Below are 23,801 nucleotides of genomic sequence, written 5' to 3' on the forward strand. Positions count from 1 at the left end.
AAATGAATAGAATTTTCAAGCCTATATTTCTTAAAATGCTAAACAGCTAGAAAAAAACCCTATGGTTGCTTATTTATGTAATTTAAAAGTGCAGTTTTCTAAAAATATCATACCCATTCAATTTTTCAGAGACCATAACACTTTTGGCAGAAATGCATTTAAAATTTTAATAAAATAGGCATATAATAATGTGTGTGTGTGTGTGTGTGTGTGTGTGTGTGTGTGTGTATGTGTGGTGTTTGCGAAGAAAGTGAAGGAATTAATCCTGGCTGAAAATAAGGAAGTTAAGACTACAATATCACTCAATGAGTCAACATCAAGGTGCAAATGAAAACTCTTTATGTATTTACTTATTTAAAATCACCCCAGGGTGCAGACTCAAGCAGTAAGAATTAATTAGACTCTACAAAATAGAACACTGATGACCAAGAACAATTCAAATCAACTAAAGATGAATTTCTAAATCTCTCTCATTTGTTATCCTAAAAATTGTATACATCTATCCAAGCAGCACAAGCAGCTAATGTCTTTTATTCTACATGTTCTTTAGGCCACTTTTTGTGGCTCTGGTCTATGCTTTAATTTCTCCAGTTATAATTTAGAAATTCTGAGAAAATACTTTCTCCCTAGCTCCCTCATTGAACCTACAAAATGGAATTATTGACAAGGATAATACATTATTTGCCTTTGATCTTTTGCTGATAAAAATCATTATATATATGATATATGTCATATATAGATATAATATATATACAATGTCCACATATCATTATATATATATATATATAATATATATATATATATGTATAGATATCATGTATATAATGTCCACATATTTTTTAATGGCTTGAGTTTGTGAATCTCCCAAAGTAGTTCCTAAATGCCAAGTTTGCCTAACTACATGACAAGTTCTGGTTTATTTATAGCCCTATGCTAAAAATATATATTTTTAAAAATATATATAACTGCTACAAAAATCTCATGAAGTCACCAAATGTCTCTGTTTATCACTGATAGTGCCTCATATGAAGAATAAGTTGGGGCACCTGGGGGGCTCAGTCAGTTAAGCATCTGACTCTTGATTTCAGCTCTGGTTGTGATCTCATGGTTCATGGAATAGAGCCCAGTATGGGCTCTGTGCTGACAGTGCAGAGCCTGTTTGGGATTCTCTTTCTCTCTCTCTCTCTCTCTCTCTGCCCCTCCCCTGCGCTCTCTCTCTCTCTCTCTTTCTCTCAAAATAAATAAATAAACATTTTTTTAAAAAAAAGAATAAGTTGTGTTCATTGTGAGACTGGATTTTGATGTATCCAGCCCCTCTATCATTCACCAGAAACCTACCCTAAGGAAAAGGAGTCTGAGGAAAAGAAAACCAAGGAGTCTGAGGAAAAGAAATGCATGACCCATGGGGCGCCTGGGTGGCGCAGTCGGTTAAGCGTCCGACTTCAGCCAGGTCACGATCTCGCGGTCCGTGAGTTCGAGCCCCGCATCGGGCTCTGGGCTGATGGCTCGGAGCCTGGAGCCTGTTTCCGATTCTGTGTCTCCCTCTCTCTCTGCCCCTCCCCCGTTCATGCTCTGTCTCTCTCTGTCCCAAAAATAAAATAAAAAACGTTAAAAAAAAATTAAAAAAAAAAAAAAAAGAAATGCATGACCCACAAGATACACTATTTCCAAATGATTCAGTGGCATTTCCCAAGCATGCTGCCATTTGCCACATTCACTTAAAAAGGCATGGACAATGGTATCTATCTGCCACCAAAAAGGATATTTAGGTTCAACTTTGTGATGAATGATTCAATCATCAGTTGATAAAGCAGAGGAGGACCTGAGGGGGAGGTAGAGACAGCTTCTCCATCCTCAGATAATTAGGTTTGGTCAACAACCACTGAAAGAATGGATTTGGATGGGTCAGATGTTCCCACACAGCAGGAGGGAGTGTGAATACAAGGCCCAGAGGTCCTTTCAACAACTATTTCTCACTATTCTTATTATCTCATTAATTCTGGCAATTTCCTTATGAGGCTTGCATGTGGTATTATTAGATCTATTTTACTGGAGGAAAAACCCTAGGAAAGGTGAAGTGAAATTATGTGTTTGAGGTGAATGAGTCATCAGCCACGCCTGGAATGAGCCACCTATGCACTTTTCACACTAATGTTAGTGTCTGTGGTCTCTCTGATAACAGAAGTTGAGCTCTAGACCTAGTTTTCTCCAAGTTGATCTATTTTTTTTCAAAAATACTAATGTATTAGAAATTAGTCACAAATGAGCAAACATCATGCATGGCTCCCTAAACCAATTAACATGTCAGGTCTAATTTACTGTTAGACAAATAATTTGAAATATTTGCAAAAGAGCAGCATGAGAATTTATTCTCTGCAATTAGGCAGAGATTTCAGTAAATTCTTGATATTCCTTGAGGGAGCTCACAACCAAGAAAGAACCGCCATATTTTTCTGCCTCAGGTTGTGTAAGGAGAGGACAATGCTGGGAAGCTCCACAGGTTCCAAATCCTAGTATTAGGACACAAACATACCATCAGGTTGATAAGCAAACCAGTGGATCAAGAGAATTACCTAACCTGGTCATAAAGATCAGCAGAGATAGAAGGTGAAAAACTTTCAAATGTGAGGTCCCAGAGATGGCAAAATGTTTTTCTTGGGTCTTAAATAAGTTTCTTCTACTACAGTTACAGCCTATTTCTGAATCCTATGAAATGGAATCACTAAGGAATCGATAATTTCACATACAGTTCCTGAAAATACTAACCAAATTATTCCCAGCATAAATAATCTCAAATTCTATTCAATTCCTTCACCAAGGGTATTTACCAATCATTTTATCATTTTGATGTTAGGAAATCTGAAGAATATATTATAGTCTATATCTGTATGATTGTGGACTATATAGTCTTTCTACTATTTGCCTGTATGGCTTCCTGGGCCTGAATAGGTAGTCAGCTAAAGGTCAGACATCTTTCTTACCATTCTTTTATAGTATCTAAAGTGGCTGTCCTATTTATTTTGGGTAAGGCATGAGAATATCTTGATAAAATGAAAATGTTATCTAGAATGAGTGAAAAGCTCGGCTATTACCCAGAAATTATTATCTACTATTTAGATAATTATCTAGTTAAAAGACTTATTTAGAGATTTACAATATTTAATTAACTCTAGTAACATTTTGGGCTCCGAAAGTCTGAAACACTGAACAAGGATATTTTAAGGGAGGTCGAAGAAGATTCGGCACACCCACATGGAAATTTCCAGGAGGCTTGAATGAGTGCCACTGTACCTATTATGACTGCACCCAAAAGGAGACCAAAGACCAATGAAAGAGGGATAGAAAGATTTTGAAAATAATCTCACTTCTTTATACTTTTGCCTAAAGTTGGTAGTAGGTGTTATATATCCTTAACTGAAAGAGTGAATTACACATTGTAGACAGTGAAGATGGGATTCATTGTTCTCTGCAGTTTTCTTCATTCTAGTTCCAAGGTTTTTTAAATTGTACAGGTAAAGGAAAAGGAGCCAGATTCTTTCCCCTTTTATTTTTTGTCCTCTCTTTCCTCACCCATTTCCTCCATCTCAATAATTTCCTGTTGTCTCCACTTCCAAATCCACAATACCCCTTGCCAAACACACATACTTATAACTTTATCTTCTCTGACACACAAGTTAGTCTGGGAGATTTACATTTCTTGTCAGAAAAATAGGGCGACACTGTGAGAGGCTACCAACTTCAGAACCCGAAGCCCAAGTCCTCAAACTGAAGAAAAGAGAACACACTTAAAAACAAAAGGAAACGAAATGAAACAAAAGAACAGTATAAACTGGCATCACTCTTAGTTTAAACCTCATCTCTTATCTCCCTATTCCTTTCTTTCCTTATTGTCAGTGCTACGTAGTTACAGAGAACAGGGTTTCTAGAGTAATTTGGACTATGAACCCAACAGTTTCAAAGGTAAAACAAGAAACATTTCAAGACAAACATAGTGAGCTTCCTGTTTGCTATTCTTCCAGCCATCTAAGACACTCAGACTCAGGAATCTAAGCGCCAGCCACGTGCTTAGCCCAATGCCCTATGATTGTGCACTGAGCGGGGCCACTCATTAACCGGCCTTCTGCTAAGTAGCCATGTATGAGGAGGGCCATCAGGCTGATAATTCTCAGTTCCTGTTTCTTGATGACAGTTCACCTTAGGCATTTTGTTAACTACACCAGAGAATAACACACAAAACAATGATCGAATATACTCAGAAACAAAAGCCAAATCCAATGTGTTCTGAATAAAGATGTACTATTAATGTCAATGTTACCCTGAATTTTCTAGGCACCCAGTGAGTGCTTCTGATACTTTCTCCTTTGTCTCTTTTGCATTATTTACACTTTATCAAGCACCAAGCCAGTGCTAGTTACGAATAGACCCTCACAGGGAATTGAGTGGCAGCCGTGTAAGGAACTGACATCACTATAGCATGGAAAATATTTAATAACTCAGTTAATGGCTAATAAAGGAAAGCATAGATAGAACAGATAAATCATATTGCATTGAAGGATGAGCTTTTAAACAGCCATTTTTCATTAGTTTCCTTTCTCATAAGGGCTCATCATAAATTTAATCTGGAGGGGAAAAAAAAGAAGCCCCAATGACCGTCACCATCTTAGTGGATTCCTAATAATGAGAAAAAAATTATCAAAAGCAGTAGGCCGCTGCTGCTTCCCCTAAGTGCCCAGTAAAGATAGTTCAAGTATAGACATTCCATACTAGCATTTGTTCTGCCCAAAAGCTTGGAGTCATTTTTTAACTTTTCTTCTCAGGCCAGATGCAGTTCATCAAGAGAGTCTGTTGGCCCCAGCTTTAGAATATACCCAGAATGTGGACATAATATGGATATATTGTGAATATATGTATGTTAAACCCATGTACGGTTACACATGCATAGATATGCATGCATATAAGGCGGATGTATTCTGAACCCAGGGCTTCCTATTTAATATAATTGATTGTATTTGTAAAAACATTATTCTGAGAAATAGTCCACAGGCTTCACCAGATGCCCCAAGAGGACCATGGCACAAAACTTTTTAAGATCCTCTGATTTAGAAGATCTGGAGCCAGTATTTTACTGGGACTCTACAGAAAGCTAATGTTCAGACAATAACGATCACCACCTAAGCTGTGAAGGAAGGCCTTTTGGATACTCATTAGGATATGAGTCTTAAGATTTTAATGCTAACAATCTTACTATCTATTTCACCACTTCCCTTAAGACTTTCTTTCTTTGCTACACATTCTTAAATATTCTTAAAATCATTTCTCATTCTGTAAGTTTTTTGGGGGTATTATTCATTTCTAATATAGCCATGACCCTAACTTCAGAACATGCCTAAGAACCTGAAACAGACTTTGACTCCATTGCGATTACTTATGTAAAAGGAAACTAGACAGACAATCCCAAGCGCAGAAAACTAGCCTTCGGTCCCCTGGGCTCATAGGTCTAAAGTTGGAAAGAAAATTAAAGTGATTTTGTGTATCTTATGCAAGATGGCAATCACCATATTTACTTTTTGTGTATGTGAGAAAACCTTCTATGTGGGGTGTGTGACCGTTCTCACCGTAGCTACATGGAACGCTGTTAGCATTCCTTACCAGAAATGAGCTTCCTACAGCCCTTCCATATCCAAAGAAACCTGAAATTCCCTTCAGAAATTTTTCAAAGGCTACTCAGAACAGGGCCTGTTTTCTGCACGTGTGTGTGTGTTTCAGCTGTTAACCCTTTCTAGCCTTAGCTTTTTTATTTCCACACAAGCTTACTGCTCTCAACCCTGCCCTCTTTTTTAATTGATTGCACGTTTTGTGCTGCTTGCTTGCTTACACTTGCTTAAGTGGTCTTATCAGTTCAATCTTTTCAGTTTAATTTCTACTTTTAACACGTATCTTCTACATTTAACTTTTTTCCCTTATTTTTTGAGCAGCATTCAGCAGGATGTGTGCGGATGTGTACATTTGTATGTATGAGCTATAAGCAACTAAGGCCCCTGAATAATCTAGAAATTACAGATAGTTTAGATGCTACATCTTAGAAAATGATTTTTTGGCACCCTATAGTGGTTGAGAAGGCAGACTGGTGGTTTGTCTTGTCCATCATGTGGTTTAATTATATAAAAAGTTTCAATATCATTAGGTAGCTTTGAAGTAGCTCCAATTTAGGCGTGCATAGATGTGACATATATTAAATGGAACACATTTAATGAAAAATTTAAGTAGAGGCCGTGGCCACACCTATAATAAAGATGGCCAGAATTTTTCATTCTAACCTTTTTTGTTAAGCTAATGTCAGACTCTATAAAGAGTCCTAACTTGAAGAAAGATCTTTCCTGTTCTTTTTTTGGCTAAAGATGATGACATTTTGAAAAATTTGATAAAAATTAGTTCAGCAAGAACTGAACTAATAGTTCAATCACTGAATAGAAGCAAAAACCATCTTCTGATAGTAAACTCAGGAGCCAGTCAAATGTCAACTGACCCAAATGGCTGAAAATAAAATGTCAGAATTAGTAGCCCTTGATGAAAACGTGGCGCTTTAACTAGCGGTCAAGAACAGGACTTTTAGGGGTGACTGTAGCCATTGTATGTACTGGAAAGTGCACTCCAGAAATCAGAGAAGCATATGTGCGTTTCTCCTTCTGCAAAGGAGAGACTTATTCAAAAACCACATACCTCTGGGCTCTTCGTCTTCCTCCTTCCAATGGACCATCTTCAGGCCCATTAATATGGCAAGCTCCCGGCATCAAGAGTGTGTGCTACAGGCTGTGAACACCCAGTCACCAATACCAAACACACACACACACACACACAGCCCCTGCCACCCCCACCACGCCCCCAACACGCACACACAGCCAGCGCATGCTCTTTTTTACTAATTAGATGTCACTTGTTAACTTGTTCACGGACTTCCTTACTATTTTTCCTGAGGACAGTTAGTGTCTTTGGCTCTTGTGTGGTTCAAGTTCAGCCTTAAGGGTTGCAAATCTGGCTGAATAATCTAGTTTCTCCTAGGATGATTCTTGGCTCTTCTTATTTCTACCTAAAATACAAAACAAACAAACAGAAAAAACCTCATGCTAAAATCAATTGGTTCTGAAAGGATATTAATCTCTTTCTTCTAAAGCCAGTCACGTTTTCACTCTCCCTATATCTTATTCTGGGTTTTACATTTTTTGTAAAAAAGACCAAATGCAGACTACTCAGCTTTATTGTCTTCAAAGCCCAATTAAATTACTGTTATTTTTCTCCTATCTAAAGAGTGTTACATTAAACCCACTTATACTAAGGGCCACAGTGTTCATCAGGCTGTATATGTTCTTAGACGTTGAAAATTCACTTACAGTTTTGAAAAACTGGTCATCCTTTCAATACTCTTGAAGGACAGTGCACTTTAAAAACTCATCAAAATCTGCTTATAACTTGAATTTTACCACATTTACCTTCATTGTGAATATCTTCATCTTCATTTATCTTCATTGTGAATATTAACATTAGTACACTTGATTATTGTGAAGCAAGACCCAGCTGGGCTTAGTTTATAAGCACTTCGTGACACTAAAGATAAAGGCATCATTTCCTACTTCTCCTCTGTCCTGCTCACTTTGTAAGCTAAGGATTCTCAGATGGTTTGGTCTCAGGATTCCCGAATATCCTTAAAAATTATGGGCAATTCCAAAGTCCTTTTCTCATGTTGATTATATCTATCAGTGTTCCTCATATATGTAATTAAAACTCAACAAATTTAAGATCATTTATTTATTAATAGCTTAAAATAACAATAAACCCATTATTTGTTAACACAAACAACATACTTTAATGAAATATTACCATATTTTCCAAAAGAAAAAATTAGTGAGAAGATGAGCATCGTTTTATATTTTTGCAATTTTTTAAATCTCTTTAACGTCTGTTAATAAAAGACAGCTGGAGGGAAAAAAGAGACGCGTGGGAAACAAACCACAAGAGACTCTTAACTATAGAGAACAAACTGAGGATTGATGGAGGGAGCTGGGTGGGGGGATGGGCTAGATGGGTGATGGGTATTAAAAAAAAGGCACTTGTTATGATGAGCACTGGGTGTTGTATACAAGTGATGAATCACTGAATTCTACTCCTGAAACCAATATTGCGCTGTATGTTACCTAACTAAAATTTAAATTAAAAAAAAAGTAAAAATAAAATACAGCTGGAATCTCATATCTGCTTCTGCATTTAATCTGTTAAGTTAATAAATTCAAATTATTAAGTCATTAAAATTATTAATTCATTCATTAAAATTAAATTAAAATCGATTTTAAAAATCTGTGAAACACTTCATGTTGCTTTTTCTACTTTCTAAAAAGTAGAAAAGACAAATAACATTACAAAAACATAGGTGTGACCATGAGGACCTCCTGACGGGGTCTTGGGGCTATCCCAAGAGCCCCCAGACCACACTTTGAAAGCTGCTGCTATTTGTTCTAATTAGAAGTAAAGGCTAAATAGAGGGGGGGAAAGTAGTGGAGATTGTCATTTCAGAACAGCTTACTGTAGCTAACTGAGAGAGGACAAAGTTAGAGATGGAACACATTTGGTGGCGATTAGCTGGCAGAGTCATGCGGAGGTATTTTTATTGAGCTCAATTATAAACAGGGTTGGGAAACTTATTTGATGTAAGGGATGGGTTGTATGGGATGGTGGAATGCTCTAGGAAATTTAAGTCCGTCCTTTCTTTCTTCTCTGCATATCTGTAGAGAATGATCACCACCTTCTACAGGCAAAGGCTATCCTGCCTGAAAGAGTTCCATTTTACCAAATCATAGTACTAGATTATTTTCGTAGGGATATGATTATACTTGTCTCTCAGTGCCAAGCGTCACTCTGCCCCTTTGTTCCAGACCATAGTGGGAAGAAATACTTGTTGTGCATAGTAAACACAAAATCAAAGCAACAACACAAAGCCAAGCAAGCAGTCAACACATTGACACACAAAGACCTTTTATAACCTTGCTTCAAGAGAAGAAAACTCTGGAGCATCATTAAGTGTCATTAATTTCCATTCAACAAATTTCAACTTGACATCATAATTTTCTATGGCCTTATTTCTCCAGTTGATGCTTCATTTTTTGCTATGGAAACAGAAAACACCTAAATAAACCTACCCACAACAGAAATCAGATGTTTTTCTGGGAAGAGGTACCATGGCCTTTTACTCACCCTTTGATCTTTTCTCTTTATAGGCTTCTGGTTCCAGGGAGGCAGTGGCAGTGGGGAGAGTGATACTTTCCGAATTTGGAGATGAGGAGAGGGCCCCACTTGTAAAGTGGGGCCTGCTTTGGGTAAGGGGATACAGCTCTCTTTTCATAGCTACTCAAAGGTCATAGGAAACTTAGGACATGTCCTCAAAGTCCACTTTCTGGTCCTGGTTTTTTAATAATGTATTTAGAAATGAGTTTCTCAACTGAAACAATGATTACACACAAAAAAACATTTTTCTAGGGTCCTCATAAATGGAGGAGCAGTAGTTACTTAAAATTGTTTTTAATTATTAAAATCGTGTGTGTGTGTGTGTGTGTGTGTGTGTGTGTGTGTGTGTGTAAGAAAAAGAGAGAAGAAAAATGGATGATTTTGTTGCCAGGATTAAGAAGCTATATCCAAAAATATTGTCTGGACTAACTTACGAAGACCATATTATGATTTGGGCTAAGAAAAGCTAATCTTTGGTTGAATAGCCTAAAGTAATAAATTGCATTTGAAGGACTTTAGATTTCTGCACAAACTTTTCAACCAGATCTAATTGGAAGTGCTACTCACATAGCCAAGGGCATTCTGAAAAACAGAGCAGTGGATTAACACCATTTTTAAAAGTCAAGGAGTCTTTTCTCCTCTTAAAGGAGAGTTTTCCAGACATTATCTTCAATTGCTAAACGTTTTAAAGAAAGTCTCCTCTCTCTCTCTCTTTCTCTGTCTCTTTCTCTCTCTCTCTCTCTCCCTTGGTCCTACACTCTCCCTCCCTCCTTCTACCCCCATTCCTTCCCTTCCTGCCCCTCTTTCTCTCTCCATTTCTCTCTCTCAGTCCTCAACCCCACTCAAGCCATGAATGAGTGTTATACTGGAAGCAAAAGTTATATAGTAAATGACTTATCAGTCAGCTGTGTCCTAGATATTGTTGATGAAGGAAGCAGGAATTTGCGAACTAAGCTGGTTCCCAGTTAAATAAGAAAATGTTTAAATGCGTATCTGAATCTTTTGTTAAACTAGATAGAGGTAAGGATTACAGAATATATGACTACAAAAAAATCTTTTCATCCTTTTTTCTAACCTACAAACTTTTCTTATGTAGCAACACTTGATTTGCCAATTTATCTGCATAATCTGAGTTAATAATTAGCAAAGTAGGCATAACTACATTCAAAATGACCACCTTAGAGATATTTTTCATATATATATATATAAAATTTATTGTTAAGTTAGCTAACATGCAGTGTATATAGTATACTCTTGGCTTCCGGAGTAGATTCCCATGATTCATCACTTACATACTATACCCAGGGCTCATCCCAACAAGTGCCCTCCTCAATACCCATCACTCATTTTCCCCATCCCCCCAACCCCCCACCCCCATCAAGCCTCAGTTTGTTCAGATAGAGATATTTAAATGAGGGATAGCTAAAACTTCTTTAAACTTTCTTCTTATTCTCTCTCATTCCCACCCACTGCTACATCCTCTTCAAATACTGGTATGGATCCAACAGGTGTCTTATGAAAATAAGAGCCTGGGTAAGACATCAGCAGTTTCAAGTTAGCAAAGTAAAGTTTGAAAATGAGAAGTAATACATAAAAGCGAAAGTTTGTCTTCCAGCGTTTTGTGTTTTCCCTTCATAATATTTGCATCGTGTGCAGAGGATTTGCAAAATAGAAACCTGAATATTTTGATTAATCACACAAAATATAAGAGATGGCAGAGCTTGCCAGAGGAAAACCGAATATATGAAACATTCAAAATGTGTGGCAAAAAAACCCCAAATATTGATGTATCCTCAATATTCTCAGCACGTATAGATTTTGAATGAACATTTTATTTTCTTGTCAGTGATTCAGAATTTCCACTGCTTCTGTTGAGCAATGAGAGAAAATCATGCCAACTGGGAGAAAGCTTTATTTTAAGGTTGAAGGCATGAAATAAGCACTAAGAAGACAATTGTACACCTGTTTTCAAGAGTAAAAAGGCATCTCAAATCTGCTTTGCTTTTGAAAATTTGGCCAAGGAGTGTATTTCAAAGGCCCAATAGCCCATAACATTATTCCCAGGGCTCTGTGCTCTCTGCCTAATTGGGAGTCTACACATTTGCATAAGCATGATACTTCATGATTAATGCATAAGACCCAGCATGGAGCCCAGTATCAATCTGTCTGTGGAGGCTTTCCCCTCACTGAAAACAATCATTGTTCCCAAAATATAATCCATCAAACTTGTAGGTATGTATGCATTGTAGAATATCAGGCTACTTAAATGCCATGACAAAACCTTTACAGGATTGTAAACCTCTTCTGTGTAAGAAAGATGTTTTATGTTAAGATGCCCATGGCACTGATGCCAGAAAGGGTGTATTTGCAAAATGAAGTGTCAGGCCCATCGGCCTTTTCATATTTGGCCCAGGCACTGAATATAAAGGGGAGACTGTAAAAATAAACACCTCATGGGACTAGGTGGAGTTTCTGACTTCAGCTCAGGTTGTGATCTCATGGTTCATGAGTTTGAGCCCCACATCAGGTTCTCTGCTGTCAGCATGGAGCCTACTTGGAATCCTCTATCTCCCTCTCCCTCAATCCCTCCCCTAGTCTCTTTCTCTCTCAAAAATAAATTAAAAATAGACCTACCCTATGACCCAGCAATAGCACTGCTAGGAATTTACCCAAGGGATGCAGGAGTACTGATGCATAGGGGCACTTGTACCCCAATGTTTATAGCAGCACTCTCAACAATAGCCAAATTATGGAAAGAGCCTAAATGTCCATCAAATGATGAATGGATAAAGAAATTGTGGTTCATATACACAATGGAATACTACGTGGCAATGAGGAAGAATGAAATATGGCCTTTTGTAGCAACGTGGATGGAGCTGGAGAGTGTGATGCTAAGTGAAATAAGCCATACAGAGAAAGACAGATACCGTATGGTTTCACTCTTATGTGGATCCTGAGAAACTTAACAGAAACCCATGGGGGAGGGGAAGGAAAAAAAAAAAAAGAGGTTAGAGTGGGAGAGAGCCAAAGCATAAGAGACTCTTAAAAACTGAGAACAAACTGAGGGTTGATGGGGGGTGGGAGGGAGGGGAGGGTGGGTGATGGGTATTGAGGAGGGCACCTTTTGGGATGAGCACTGGGTGTTGTATGGAAACCAATCTGACAATAAATTTCATGTATTGGGAAAAAAATAAAAAATAAATAAACTACAGCAGGGATGACATTTAGCATGAGTACCTCACAAAGGTGAGGGGAAACTTAGTGATAATGCTAGAAGACATTGAACGTCAAGACTGAAGTCAATTCTATGTGAGACAGCCTACCCCCCAGTTAAGGAGTACAGCTCTCGGAGTATGGTTAGGTGTTCCAAATGGTGTTGCCTGTACTCTTCCCTGCAGGCTGGATTGCTTCATTAAGCAGGAACGCATTCCCATGGGGGGAAATAGGAACATGACGTTTGCCAACAGATCTCAATGTTCTGTTGGAATAAATGTAAAAGAACCTTTGAGAGAACTCTTTCCAAAAATATCAGAGATGGAGTTCTTTAATTATTAAAGAATTAATATATGGTTATGAGAAAAAATACAAACCATTTGGAATGCTGTGAAGTTAGAAACAGTCTGACATCTCCCTGTGTTCCCATGCAACTTTCCAGCTATGATCTCTTGAAGGAGGTTTATATTCTTCCAGTTTTATTTTATAGGCACATGAATGGGTTTGTGTGTATGTCTGTGTGTGTGTGTGTGTGTGTGTGTGTGTATGTGTGTGTACCTTTACAAGCTTTGGGATATAATCATACTATACATCCCTAATATGACTTCTTTTTCTGCTTCAAAATAGCTCACAAACTTTTCCCACAAAGTATATTCATACTTACCTCATTCTCTTTAATAATTTCATGGTATCAGGTTGTGTGGATTAACAAAACACAAAGATTCTCCTAACATCAAGTTTGTTTTTTTAAATCACTATAAGCAATGCCACATTTTAAATAGCTGATACCGCAAGGACAAACACTGTCTTGGTCACTGCTGTATCCCTGGTATTTAATATAGAATGCACATAGTAAGTGTTCAATAAATATGTGTTTAATATATAAATGAAGGAAATCTCCAGTCACAAGGAAATCTCCAGTCTTCCTTTATGGGCTATATGAGTTTGAAGTTTGTATAGAAAGTGCAATTTACCTCCAACAAGATTGTACCATTTTATACTTACACGAAGTATATCAGTTACTGTATACAATTTTGCAAACAATGGGATTGTAGACTTGTTTAATTTTTCCTAATGTGATTACTAAGAAAGTGTGTTTTGTTATTTAAATTGCATTTCATTAATTTTGAAGAATGTTAGGACTATTCTTGAGGTTGTTAATTATTTATATTTTTCCCTTTGACTATTTGTTTATATACTTTGACAATTTTTCTTTTGGATTGTTTGTTAATCTTTTTCAGACTGATTTTAATATGCTCTTCTGTCTGTTGAAAGATTCAATCCTTTTGCTTGATACATTTTATAATTTTTTTTTTGCTCAGTAAAAAAAAAAAATTTGTCATTTGACTCTCTCCATTCATTCATCCATCAATCTACTTATCTTACCTAACAGAAAAATTTTAATGTTTATGCTCAGGGGCGCCTGGGTGACTCAGTCAGTTCAGCGACCAGCTTTAGCTCAGGTCATGATCTAAGGGCTCGTGAGTTCGATCCTTACATCAGGCTTTGTGCTGACACCTCAGAGCCTGGAGCCTGCTTTGGATTCTGTCTCCCTCTCCCTGTCCCTCCCCACTTGCACTCTGTCTCTCAAAAATAAATGAACATAAAAAAATTAATATTTGTGCTAAAAATATATATCAGTTATTTTCCTTTATAGTTGCTGGCTCTATTCTTAGGAGAGCTTTTGCCACTCATAGTATAAAAATGAATTTTCTCATGTGCCCTTTTAATAGTTATAATTTCATTTATATGTTATGTTTTTTACTAATTTGGAATTTATTTTTATATAATGAGAGGTGGAGGGATCTGGATTTATTTAAATTTGTGTAACACAAGTAGTTAATTATCCTATTACTTTATACTAAGAAGTGGATACCTTTAAAAATTTGAAATGTCAACTTCATCATATGCCAAATTCCCCTAAGTACATGAGTTTATTTTGCTCTTCCTGTTTTGGTTCATCATCAACAGGCTTGTTTCTGCATCAGAGCCATACTGATTTCATTACTGTAACATTCATGGTACATTTTATTCTTGGATACAGTTAGACTGCCCACATTACTTTTCTTTTTTTTCCTCAGTATTCACCCAATTTTGTATTTTAGAATTATTTTGTCAGAATCAAAAAACAAAAAATAAAATTAAACATTGTGGCATTTGGATGAGAATATAGGGTTTTGGCAGATGAATTTACAAAAGATTCATATCTTTGCAATGTTAAGCTTGCTAGCCAAAAAATAAGATATACCATTTCATGTCTTCCGTTTGCTTTCTATGCCCTAGTCAGTGTTCTAAAGTTCTGTTCATGCAGATTTGCACATTTTCAAAAGATTCCTCTGGTTTTATTTTTCTCCTTGCTTTCGTGAATAAGATATTTTCTTTCATATTTATTATTTTTAAAATAAAAGGCTAATTATTTTATAGATTAATTTTGTAACCAGGCAATTTATTAAATATTCATATTGTGTCTAATAGCTTTTCAGCTGATTCTTTGGGGCTATATAAGTACATTAACATAAGAAACAAATTTGTCTCCCTCTTTGGAAAATGTACACCTGTTATTTCACTCCCTTGTCCTCCTTCGACATATTGATATGATAAATGACTTTGAGATGAGCCCCAGTTACTCATGATTTATTACTTATAAAACTATTCATTAAAATCCGTTTTTATTTTAATATTTTATATAACATTTTATTTAGAAGTTTTGCATTGACCTTCATTAATAAAACCAGTTTGTCATTGCCTTTTTATGCTGTGTTTGTCAAATGGTGTGATCAGTTTGAGCAGGCTTTATAAAAATAACTCAAATGCTTATCTTCTGTATCTGTCAGATTCCAAGAAGAAGCGCAAAAAGCATTCAGGATATTTCAAGCAGAGAGGGAGTTAAAACAGGAAGCAAGTCTCAAAATATTTGGTAGGGCTGGAAGAGCAAGATCTCATCCTGAGAAGCAGGAAGCTTCCTACCGGAAGCAGCTGCAGCCCCTGAAGGAGAAATATCCATGTATTTGTTGGAGCCACTGCTGCCTTTGGATTTCCCATCACTGCCACTCTGGAGCATGCTTGCATCAGCCCTGGACCTGCCACCATGGCCAGAGGGAGAACTTGGCTTCTCCATTCCACTCCCTTCCTGATCTTACATTAGTGCCTCCAACTGGCAGTATTAACCAGACCCCTGCTAGCAAAAGCTCTGCTTCTCAATGCTTGAAATACAGAAGAAAATACAGATGGTCAGATAAGAGGCTGGATACCAATAAATAATAGCTGGCATACCCTTTTCTCAATTTTCTGCGATCATGTAGATAACATTGGAATTATCTACTTCTTGAAGGTTTGAAAAAAATTAACTGTGAAACCCTTTGGACTAGTACTTTCGTAGGAAATTTGATATCCTTAATTCCTTTCCATGGATAGATTTTTTTTTTCTGCGTCTTTTCATGATAAATTGAGTAAATCATATTTTCTTACAAAATCATCCATTTCAGTAGGTTTTCACGCTTATTTGCATAGATTATGTGCTTTGTAATTTATTTTATGTTTTTCTGCATCAGTGGTTATTTCTCCTTATTTTTTTATAGTAGGCAGATTGGTGCCCTGTCTCTCTGCCCCCTTCCTGGAAGCCCACGCCCTAATCCCCAGAATTTTTTACTATGTCGTGTTACGTGGCAAAGAGACTTTTCAGAGAGGAGAAGGCTGAAGACCTTGAGAAGGAGAGATTTTCTTGGATTATCCTGGTGGACACAATCAAAGCACAGAAACCCTTAAAAGCAGAGAACTTTCTCTGATGGGAGTCAGAAAATGTGGCAGAAGGAATGTGGCAGGAAGAACATAAGAGAAATCAGAGGTATGAGAAGGATTTGATGCACTGTTGCTGGTTTGGTTTGAAGATGGAGGGACAAGTGAACAAGGAAGGCAGGAAACCTGGAGGAGCTGAGAGAGGCTCCCCACTGACAGCAGGCAAAGAAACAGTAACCTCAGCCCTACAACCACAAGGAACTGAACTTTGCCAACACTTAAATGATCTTGGAACACACTCTTCCCCAAGCCTCTGAATGAGAGCATAGGTTGACTGGCCTCTTTATATCACCTTTTTGAGCCCTGCACCAGGGGAACCAGATGATCATCTAAGCCCACCTGTGCTTCTGACCTACAGAATTGAAAGATACTAAATTTGTGTTGTTTTAAACCGCATTGAGGTAATTTGGAAAAGCTGCAATTGAAAACGGACACATCTTTAATTGTATATATATTTGTGTTTCTCCTATTTTGTTTCTTGATTACTTTAGACAGTCTTACCTAGTTTTTGGTTTGGTTTCAATTTTGCAAAGATGCAGCTCTTGTATTTATTCATTGATTCTGCCACTATTTTTTCCAGTTCAATAATTTCTGAGAAATTGTTTCAAACTTCGCATCGCATACAAATAGAATCGTATCCTATGTATCCTGCCATGATTTGCTTTGTTCCACCTCAAAATTATGTTCCTGAGATTTATCCATGTTCTTGTAATAGATGCAGTTTCTTCCTTTACACAGGTTTCTAGCATTCAGTGGAATGCATCCACAAAGAATTCACCCATTCTATACCTGAGTGGTATTTGGGCTATTTCCAGTGTTTGTCTGTTCGTTTTTACTTCTACAAATTGTACTGCTACAAACATTCTTATTCTATGTCCTGGGGCTCACGTATTATCATTTTCTCTAGGGTGTATCAAGGAAGCAGGGTAGCTGGAATTATTTACGAAATAATACAAACTGTTTTCCAAGATGGCTGTACAAATTTATATTCCCACCAGCAATGTCTAAGAGTTCTGATTGTTTTAAGCCTTTGTCAGCACTATCTTTAAGGTGTCTTTTAATAAATAGAAGTCCCTGGTTTTACTTGAGTCCAATTTACCATTTTTCCCCTTTAGGTTGTACCCTTTTTTATGTCTTGTGTAAGAACTCCTTCTTTACTGGAGATATCACAATTATTCTCCTCTCTTTCCTTTTTAAAATTTAATAATTTTGTCACTTTATGTGGTGGTATTTAATCCACTTGAAATTTATTTTGGCATAAGCATAAGGTTGGAGTCCAATTTCTTTCTTTTTTGATGTCTAGCCAATTATCCTAGCACTATTGAAAACTCCATTCTAGCATAGATTGAAAGTCCATTCCTCATTATTGACCTGCAATCCAACTCTGTAATAAATCATGTTTCATTATATAAATTGGTATATTTAGGGATTATCTACTATGTTATACTTGTATATTTGTTCCTCCTGTGCCAGCATCACGTGGCCATAATTATTCTAGATAATTATAGCTCTAGTAAGGCAAGTCTCTTCATCTTGTTCTTTGGGAGTGTTTGGCTACATTTACCCTTTGTTCTTTGATATAAATTTTAAATTCCTTGGCAAGTTTCATATATAAATGAGTGTAGACACACATATATGTGCACAAACACATTCACACGAAATTCCCATTTTTAATAGAGTAACATTAAATATATGGATCAGATTGATGATTTATCCTTGAAAGAGATTTCCATTTTCTGGATTTAAAAACCAAGGATTTTGTTTGTTGTTTGTTCATTTTTGTAGAGAAGGGGGCTATTCTTGAAATTCAATAATCTCCCCTAGGATATGTGTTTATGTCTGACAACAGTTATGTCTGACGACAGTTTTTCCCTGGTATAGATAAACACATTTTTGATGTACAGGATCACTCTTTTTTTTTTTTTTTTTTTTTTGCATTTCACGGGATTTTTCTATCACATCTTTGAAAATAAACCATTTTCTTCCTATGTTATTCTCCACTCAGAGAATACCTATTACTGACGCATATAATCCTCAATTTCTGTCCCCCATTTGTACTATAGCCCCTTTTGATATTATTTCTTTATCTTTTCTGCTCTTAATAAGACAAAAGTCTTAATTTTCTAGGCAATTTCCCCATGTAACTGATTTGATTGGCAACATGTTGATTCTATACTGCTCTATATCTTGTTTTTTTCTTTTTTTAGTTTACTTATTTATTTTGAGACAGAGAGACCAGGGGTGGGGCAGAGAAAGAGGGAGAGAGAGAGAGAATCCCAAGGTGGCTCTGCACTGTGAGTGCCGGGCCCAATGCCAGGCTCAAACTCACAAACCGCGAGATCGTGACCTGAGTCTAAGCTGAGAGTAGATCGCATAACCAACTGAGCCACCCAGGCTCCCCTATACTACTTTATCTCTAATTTATAATCTAATCCAGTAATGTAGCTATTTTTACTCAAGATCTTTTTTTAATTTCCAAACTATCTTCCAAATGTTAATCTTTTTACTCTTTTTCCCTTGTGTATTTAAATCACCTTAAATTTGGCAGTTCCCAGCATTTGCTGTGGAAAATTTTCTTGCTTTCTGTAACACATGTTCATCTGGGATGGTCTTGTTACCTGCAATAATTATATATTTTCTCTTTTCTGTAGGTTTTCTTTTTTTAATAGTTGCATGTTGTTTCTTTCACCATGCACATATTTGTTCAAAACTTTCATAATAGCTATTGATCGTGCTTCCCCAACACCTCTTACTCTGCTCTTGAAATGTGTAGTGCTCTGCTCCAGGAGTGGGCTGTGATTATTTTAAACCAATTAGAGCCTTCCCATTTCGTCTGTCAGAGTTATTGGTCACAGGGATAGGTCTGGTAATTGACACTGAACCCAATTTGTGCCAATTAGTTCTGAGAAAAATGTTTCCTGGAGGTTTCATATCTAGAATGTTTCTCATAATTCTGAGAAAGCTACTAGACACCAGCCGTCCCCCATCTGATGAAGAATTGTGTTTATGTGAAGTCTGGAATGACTGCAGCCATTTTGCTGCTAAGAGGGAAGATTTATAGCTGACACGGTAAAAGCAAAGTTGTCTTTGATGACAGGGTTGAACCCCAGAAACAAATCCAGAAGTCTAGCCCATCTCTGGACTTTGCAGTTAATGAGCCAATACATTATCTTGATTGTTTGAATCCTTTAGAAACAGAGTTTCTACCATTTACAACATGAGGTGTCCAAATTGATGTAACTGTTCCTTGTAGGGAAGTGGATAAATTAGCCTTGCATCTGTCCCCACCTGCTCTTGGTCCTACCAAGGACTCTATTGGTTAAACTCAAGGACCTAAGTGATGGTCTGTGTTCTATATACTACTTTGTATTGTAGGGTTTTTTAAAAAAATTCTGGACCTGTTTTTTGTGTATGTCTGCATATGTTTTTATTGGCTATTATATATCCTGTATGAAATGTGTATAGTCTTAAGGTAATGTTATTTGTCATCCTCCCCACTCAGAGAAAAAACAAATGCCTTCATCTAATCCATGACTGAGCTCAGTTGAGACTGGATTTCAGTTTTAGTAAGCCTCAATCTACCTCTCTTACATCTGCCCCCACAGTCCTGGAGTATATAGCTTTCTAGAGATATGGACTGAAAGCCTCGGATTAGGGCCCTCTTCAACATATCCTGAACCCTGATTTTTTCTCTCCTCGAGGCTATGAAACTGTCAGCAACTCCACATTATTTTTCAGCACATTTTTGCTTTGCTTCAATAGTTGTAACCCAAGTAGCTTAAGAATTTAGCATGTTCCAAAAACAAACAAGCAAAGAACACCAAGCGTCGGGCTTACTTCTCTGTGCTTTTCTTAACTCTAGGAACTTGGACCCTCAAGTCCTGGCTGCTTTGACAGCTCTGAAATCTGATTCTTATCTCTCCAGCCCTACATGGTTGCCAAAGCTTTGCCAGCATCTATGTCTCTTCGCAAGAGCTACCCCAGATTCTCAAGCATGCAAACCTAACACCAAGAATCAGCTTATTTCCAGAAGGGACAAATAAAACAGAAGATGCCAGTTCCCTTCTCTCTGTAATCATGGTCCCTCAAATATTGGCTGGTTCTCACTACCTCCTACAAACACTTGTTCATTGTATTGTATCTGATTCTCTAGTTATTCTCACTGGGTTCAGGCCAGCTACTCTCTCACATCTGGAAGTGCAAGTCTCAACTCTGCACTTCACACAATCTCTACTTTTTCCTCATTTATTTTTCCAGCCTTATCTCCCACTATTCTTGGCTTTGGCAACACATCTAAAAATCCAGGGGCGCCTAGGTGGCTCCGTCAGTTGAGCATCTGACTTCAGCTCAGGTCATGATCTCACGGTTCGTGGGTTTGAGCCTCGCGTCGGGCTCTGGGCTGACAGCTCAGAGCCTGGAGCCTGCTTCGGATTCTGTGTGTGTTTCTCTCTCTGCTCTTCCCCCGCTCATGCTCTGTCTCTCTCTCAAAAATAAAAAAAATAAAAACAATTTTTTTTTAAATTTAGAACACGTAATCATGCAAGTTTCAAGCTAAAAGAAAAAGATTGCCTGACTCAAGTGTCTCACTTTCCAAGTGAGGAAACTGCGGCCCCACAAGATTACGTGGCATATCTCAGACCACATAACACAATTGATACTCAAGCCCAAGTATGCTTATCCCTGTACAGGATCTAGCAGAGCAAGGTGAAGAGCAAAGCAGAAGAACTGAGAATAGCAAGCTTATGTTCATGCTTCATATCAAGAAGAAATATTTCAATCCCTTTTCCCAGTGAGTCAGCTCTGTTGTTTTCTAACATACACCTCTACTGACACCACACTTGTCTTCTAGCATAAACTATGATTTTTTTTCCCCAGTTATTAATTATAACTGTCATTCCTGAGCACAGAGCCAGAGGTAATCATCATGCTGAAAACTAAGCTGCTTCTTACACCAAGAATGAGGAAATCTGGGGAAACATCTATAAACCACCCTCTGACCTATTTTAGTCAAAGAAACCTGTATCTCTCATATTTGATAGCCAAGCCTGTAGGGCTACCAGAGAATGGTCATATAATTTATTGTCTAGATGGGACACTTTCTGAGAGAGGATGCTATTAATAATTACACCAGGACAACAGTATAAACCAATACTGATGTGGGCACCCAAGTCACCAGATAATTTATCTCTGACTTGCAAAACCAGTTCTTTTCTAATCCTTCCTTAAGGGTTCCAATCACTTTCATATGCAGAAAGGAAATATTCATTGTCAGAGAATGCATGCCTTTAAATTAATAGGCTTTAGTGTTTAGAGAAGTTTTATGTTTACAGGGAAAAAAATGAGCAAAAAATACAGAGAATTCCCATAGACTCCCTGATCCTCCAGTTTGTTTTCCCTTATTATTAACAACTTGCATTAGTGTGGTACATTTGTTATCATTGATGAACCAATAATGACATATTTTTTAAAAAATCCATAGTTGACATTATAATTTATTGTTTGTGTTTGTACAGTCTACGAGTTTTTGTAAATGTATAATGCCAGGCATCAACCATTACAGTGCCATACAGAATAGTTTCCCTACCCTAAAAACCCCCTGTATTCCATTTATTCATCCTCTTTCCTTCCCCTAAGCTCCTGGCAACCCCTCATGTTTTTATAATCTCCATAATTTTGCCTTTTCCAGAATGTCATGTACTTGGAATCGCATAGTATGTAGCCTTTTCAGATTGGCGTCTCTCCAATCATTGCTTTTGAAATATTAAATCTTTGGTGTTAAGTGGGATCTCATCATCATAGAGAGGGTAGAGGATATTTTGAATGAGATCATAGGATTTAAAGATTTCTGTCCAACAACCTAGGGAGAGAGGAGGCATTTTCTAAACAAAACAAAACAAAACAAAAAAAGACAAAATAAATGAGATAAAAAGACCAGCCACAAACCAGGAGGCATTTTTAATCCTTACATCTAAAAACAGATTAGAATCCAAACTATATAAAAGCTTCTATGAATCAATAAGGAAAAAACAATTAACTCAATAGAAAAATGGGCAAAGATGTTAGGAAACACACAAAAAATCATGACTCGTTGATAAAATATTTAAAAATTTCCAACTTCACTAAAAATCAAGAATATAAGTTTTCAACAGTGAAACACAATTTCACATCATTAAGTTGACAAAATGAATAGCCTATTAATTCTATGAAAATAAGCACACTGAAATATGGAAATTTTGGGAAGAGTGCAAATTGGTACCACCATGTTGGTGAGCATTTTGGAATTCCCTTTTGAGTTTGTTGATGCTCACACCTTAAGACCCAGAAGTTACTCTCTTAGATACCTACCTCAAAGTCTCTCAAATGTGGGAAAGGAGACAGGTAAAGGGTGCTTACTGCAACAATGTTTGTGACAGAAAAAAGCGTAAACACCCAAGTTGCTATCAATTAGGAAAGGCAATGTAGCGTATTTATGTGATGAAACACTAAGCAGGAGTGTAAATGAATTAATGAAATCCTCACATCATGATGTTGAAATGGAAAAAAAAAAAACAAATTGCCAATTAACATATATGGTATAATGCCACCCAACCCCAACACAAAGACATATGTTTTTAAACCCAAATAATAGTATTTATTATAAAAGGCATTAAAAGGTATAAAAACATTTGGGACTAATAATAATAATCCCTCAGAATAATCTTGGAATAAGGAGACAAAAGGAATGAGACTGAAAACCTTAGACATAAATATTACATAGTATTAATTGATGTATTTAAATATGGAGATGTGAGATGAATTTTGCAAAATAGGAAGCTATTTAAGCTGGTGGTTGATAGATATCTATTATATTATTCTCTATATATTTGTTATTAATTTGGTAGTCTCATATGTAAACATTTAAAAGGTTTTGAAAAACCTAACCTCTTTTTCCCTTATCTCCCCTCCTAGAGCTGCTAATTAAGGGAAAATTTCCTTGCACAATGGGACACACAAAGAGAACATAGAATATTATTTGGAAAAACAACAGTCATGAGATTTCAAGTCCTAGCTCTTCTACTTGCTGAACGTGAAGCCCTTGATCAAGTCATTCCCTTCCTCATCTGTAAAATGGGGGCATAATCCTACTCGTATAAGTATCTACTGCAGAATTTTGGAAGAATCAAATAAAAAGGTAAGTGAGAAAACATTTGGTAAACTAAAAGTCAGACATAAACATTAACTTCCACTATTGCTATTGCATGATAGGATTAAATCGCTGAGTTGCACTTTTTTATTTCTTCTGCCTGGGTTCTGGTGGAGTGTTTATGACTGAAGATGTAACAAAAATAAATAGCGGAATAAAGAAAAATGAAATAAAAAGGAATATATAAATCACAAACCATAAATATAACATTAATATGTGTTACATATAGTATACACAATACATAATATGGTACATGTAGTATAATAGATATATATGTAATATAAATAAAATTATCAAAATTATTTTTAACATTTCAGACAGGATATAGGTTCTCTCA

The sequence above is a fragment of the Neofelis nebulosa genome, chromosome 7 (genome assembly GCF_028018385.1).
Source record: "Neofelis nebulosa isolate mNeoNeb1 chromosome 7, mNeoNeb1.pri, whole genome shotgun sequence".
NCBI classification, from domain to species: Eukaryota; Metazoa; Chordata; class Mammalia; order Carnivora; family Felidae; genus Neofelis; species Neofelis nebulosa.